This window comes from Rhea pennata, unplaced genomic scaffold (assembly GCF_028389875.1).
Source record: "Rhea pennata isolate bPtePen1 unplaced genomic scaffold, bPtePen1.pri scaffold_46, whole genome shotgun sequence".
NCBI classification, from domain to species: Eukaryota; Metazoa; Chordata; class Aves; order Rheiformes; family Rheidae; genus Rhea; species Rhea pennata.
This window is the reverse complement of record NW_026907685.1, coordinates 280,211-285,176: the sequence shown is the minus strand read 5'-3', so window position 1 is coordinate 285,176 and position 4,966 is coordinate 280,211. Positions and strand designations below refer to the sequence as shown.

General features: G+C 57.3%; 1 pseudogene; it reads left to right on the top strand.

Moving 5' to 3' along the window:
- Positions 1-1,525: 1,525 nt before the first annotated feature.
- On the top strand, positions 1,526-1,674 carry LOC134154857 (5.8S ribosomal RNA; annotated as a pseudogene).
- The last annotated feature ends 3,292 nt before the right edge of the window (positions 1,675-4,966 follow it).

Below are 4,966 nucleotides of genomic sequence, written 5' to 3'. Positions count from 1 at the left end.
TGCTATGATGCCGGTGGCTGTTTCCTCAGCAAAGGTGTCCAAGTGCGGGACGCCAGGCAGAGCCGTTGCCACTGTTGTGGGCCTCGGAGTGGCGGGGGAGGCATCCCTGTGGGGATTTCAGGTTGTTGCCCTCACACTAGGGCCAGGTTGCATCTGCCTTTCTTCTGCCCCACCTTGATGACCCAGCCATGTGGTCCTGTGTGCCAGCTCGCTCCTCCTGTTCACTGCGCGTACCGCACCAATCGTGCACCTATCACCCTTCCCTGACCACCACTGCAGTCGCCCCACACCATGCCTTGGAGGCTGTGCTATGGGTTGGCAGGAGAGGAAAGAAGGTCCTCTGGCAACCGCAGTTGCTGGTAGCCACCCGTTGTAGAGATGGCCATGGCCCGCAGGCACTGGGCCCAGTGGTTCGTCAAAGAGCTGAGAAAGAATTTAAAGACTTGGGTGGCACGATGCACCCCCAGGGGCATTGGGTGTGCTGCCGTAGGGCTGAGGGGTCAGCATGTGCAGCGTCGCACCGCCCCTCCCCCATGCCAGCCAGCATGCCCCATGCTCACCCCCAGGGCAGCTGGGTCGGAGAGGGGTACCCTGCTCCCTTTCTCCGCAGTCTGATCTCGGCAGAGGGAGGCTGCGTGGTCAGCCTGTGCCAACCTGCCTCGAACGTGCAACCTCAGTGTGAGCACATGCTTGCCGCTGGGATGGTGAGCCCTCACCACAGGTGGTGCGGACACCAGGCCTCTGCGTATCTACTCTCCTGCTTTGGCCGTTGCACTCAGTCCCACGCTGCGGCCGTTGGCGGCACCCTGCAGCCAGACCCGTCACTGTGCCATCCATCACGTCTGCCTCACTCTGCCTGACCCAGCTTCGCTGGGCTGCAGGTGCGGGCAGGCCCCCCCAACCCCGGTCTCCACATGGAGGCAGGGAGCGCAGGCACCGTTCCCTGTCTGTCTCATTTCACTCATCCATCTGCTGCTGGGTGTCTGTCTGCAGAAGGGACAGGAGAGTGAGTGGTGTCATCCGGGAGGCTGCGTATGCGTGCACCGGCATGGGCTCCATCTCTGGCAATGCGGAGCTGGAGACCGAGGTGACTGCAAATCTTGGAAGTGCAGGGCTGGTGGGCCACGGGTGTGCAGGCAGGAGGCGGGGACGCGCCCGATGGCGGGCAGGCTGTGACGCTGGGAGTCTGCAGGGACCCTCCAGACACCTGTCCCTGAAGCAGGCAGCAGGGCCGGCGTGTCATGAGCTGGGCAGAGCTGTGCACCTGGGCTGGACTTGAGGCAAGGAAAGGGCTGTCCCAGGTCAGGAGCAAGAGCTCCCCGGCCTTCTCGTTCGGGTCTCCCTTCCCTTTCCTCCTCCCCAACCTCTGTAATTGTATGGTCAGTGAGGCGAACCCACTCTCTCCACTGTCCCTTGCCTAGTAGCTGGCGTCAACGCGAGGAGGGAGGTGGAGTGGAGGGGGCTCTTAAGGGTTGTGAATGCTGCCTGTTCCCCCAGAGTGTGTGGCATGGACTGAAATGAGGACAACTCTTAGAGGTGGATCACTCAGCTCGTGCGTCAATGAAGAACGCAGCTGCAAGAATTAACGTGAATTGCAGGACACATTGATCATTGTCACTTTGAATGCACTTGCGGCCCCAGGTTCCTGCCAGGGCTACACCTGTCTGAGCGTCACTTGATGGTCAATCATCACCCCCCGTTGGTGCAGCGGTGCCATCCCTCCCGGGGGGCGGAGGAGGAAGTGTGCAGTGGAGGCAGGGCATGGTGGTGGTACCAAGTCGGTGGCAGCAGCAGAGCCGGGACCTTGGTGTGTGCACTGGCAGCCCTGGTCTCCCAGCTGGCCCGCCTGGGTCTGTCGACCGTCCGCTGCAGCTGGCATGCCCTGCTGCACCTGTCCTCCCCTCCCTGCCCTCCGGGCTCGGTGGCTGCCGCTGTGTGGCTGATGCAGTGTGGCACAGCTGAGACGCCTGGCAGGCCTGTGCCCCATGCGGCTGGGCCTTCATCCCCCTAAGGGCAGAACTCAGGAAACCCCGGCTCCCGGAGCGCCCTGTTGCAGTTAGATTCCCGGGGGCCAAACATCCAGTTTGGTAAGCCAGCACAAACACACACGCACAAATGCTCTTCAGCAGCAAGCAGTTTATCAGTAAATACTTACAAACAGACCAACCCGATGGTAATCTTGAGAAGGACCACTCCAATTCTTGTCCCGATCGGCTGCATGATGAGAGAGAGAGAGTCGGCGGTCACAATCTTTTCGGGCGTCCCCAAGGAGGCAACGTGGTCCTCTGTTGTGCAGCAGTCTCACTCTCCTTGAGAAAAATTCCAGTATTTACGATTATTTGTCGTAGGCTGGAGTCCCGGCACGTGGGGCCAACACGTGCCGGGAGTCTAGACCGACTCCGCCCTGGCTGCATAACCGGGCTGTGATACTGGGCACATATGCAGACTTATTTTGGGGGCCACATTGACTTTGGCGGTCGCTATTTCATTATTCTTCAGCTTCTGACCTTCATGTTGACTGCTTCTCATGGTTATTTTGTGGCTGGAAGCCACAGAATCTATATGTAAGCAACCGCTGCTCTTTCTCACAGATTTCCAAGACCTTGTTAGTTACTTATTTGTATTCTGCTTAACACAGCGGTATTCTTCTAGACACCAAAAAGTTACAACACAGACCATTGCCACCAAGTATTGTGTAGTACAGACACAAAAGTTACAACACGGACCATTCCCACCAATTATCACATAGTATGGATGCACACCTGCTTTGCAGAGTTCATCCTGATGGGCCCCAAGGTTGAGTTCGTCGCCGCGGCCTGGGACCTCTCACCACCACTGGCCATCGCTTGCCAGTGCCACCATATGGGCTCTTCTCCATCACTCTCCCGGTGGTGCACTGGTCCTCCGTTCCCCCCTGGGGTGGGGTGGCTGGCTGCCTGTCTCCACCCCCTGCCCTCACTGCTGCCGTTTTGGTGCCCACCAAGCCCCCCTGTCCCTGCGTTGTGCCCACATCCGTAGCATGTGTCAAGCCACTTCTACCCACCGGCTGGTGTCAGCCATGGCATTGCATAGTGGTCAGCAGTGATGCTGCCTGTGCCGTAGCAAGGCGGGAGGTAGCGTGGGCCCCAACGGGTGGTAAAAGGGGAAAGGAGGGGAGGGTGCCATTCCATGCCACACCAGAACAAGAGCAGAGGCAGTGGCTGGGAGGAGGAACTCAGCCCCAGCTGGTGGAAATCGTTGCGAGTGCGTGAGCAAGCAAGCAAGTGTTCGGGAGCCAGGCCCAGGAGAAATGCAGACATGCTGCCTCAGGTGGGATCTCGAGGCAGAGGCAGAGGCAAGGGTGTACTAGTGGCCCATCTCGCCTTTCTGTCAGGGAGGTGGAGCATGAGCGTCCATGCTAGGACTTGAAAGATGGTGAACTAGGCCTGGGCAGGGTGAAGCCAGAGGAAACCCAGAGGGAGCTCTGTAATGGTCCTGACATGTAAATCAGTTGTCCGATGCAGGTGTAGGGATGAAAGACTAATCAAACCATCTAGTAGCTGGTTCCCTCCAGAGTTTCCCTCAGGATAGCTAGCACTCATGGGCAGCCGTTTTACATGGTAAAATGAATGATAAGAGGTCTTGGGGCCAAAATGATCTCAACGTCTGGCCTGCTGATGTGGAGAGGTAACATGGAATACAAGTTCCCTTGCCGTTGAGCCTGTACATTGGGAGGTGGAGATCTGGTCCCCAAATGACAGTCTCTGGATTTGACTTGGCGGACAGACCACCGCTCAAATCAACTTGGAATGAGGTTCCATAGAATTCCATGGTTTGTAAATAGCCAAGACAGCTAATTAGTGATGGGCATGAATGGATGGCATGGAGCCAGACTGTGGAATGGGAGTGCTTAGTGGGTCACTTTCAGTAAGCAGAAAAGGCGCTGTGGGATGAACTGAACGCCAGGTTAAGGCATCCAACGACAACTCTCATTCGACCCCAGAAAATGTGTTGGTTGATATAGACAGCAGGATGGTGGCCAGGGAAGTCGGAACCTGCTAAGGAGTGTGTAACAACTCACCTGCCGAATCAAGTAGCCCTGAAAATGGATGGCGCTGGAGCGTTGGGCCCATACCCAGTTGTCACGGGCAATGCAAAGTCACATGGGCTACACCGCGATGAGTAGGAGGGCAGCTGCGGTGCGCCTTGAAGCCTGGGGCTAGGGCCTGGGTGGAGCTGCCGCAGGTGCAGATCTTGGTGGTAGTAGCAAATATTCAAACGAGAGCTTTGAAGGACAAAGTGGAGCAGGGTTCCACGTGAACAGCAGTTGAACATGGGTCAGTCAGGCCTAAGAGATAGGCAAGCGCCATTCCAAAGCAATGGGCAATGGCCTCCGTTGCCTTGAGCCAATCGAAAGGGAGTCAGGTTTAGATCCCTGAATCCAGAGTGGCGGAGATGGGTGCCACGAGGTGTCCAGTGTGGTACTGGAACCGATCCTGGAGAAGCCATCTGGAGCCCCAGGGAGAGTTCTCTTTTGTTTGTGAAGTGCTAGGTGCCCTGGAATGGGTTCAGCCCGAGAGCCCGCAGAGCCCAAAGATTGAACCTTGGAAAGCGTCGTGGTTCCAGGGACGTCCAGTGAGCTCTCATTGTTCTGTGACAATGTAGGGGAGAAAGTATAAATCTCGCCCTGGGCCATACCCATATCTGCAGCAGGTCTCCAAGGTGAACAACCTCTGGCATGTTGGAACAATGGAGGTAAAGGAAGTCGGCAAGTGGGATTCGTATCCTTCAGGATAAGGTTTGGCTCGAAGAGCTAGGGCAGACAAGTTGGGGCACAAAGCAGAGGTAGGTGTGCACTGTGGATGGACAAATCCCTGTGCACCACACCCATTTCCCCAAGGGGGCACGAGTCAGTGACTCTGGTTGCCAGACCCTTCCAGTGGATCGCCCCAGCTGTGGCAGGCACTGCGCGGGCCCTCCCTCCCTC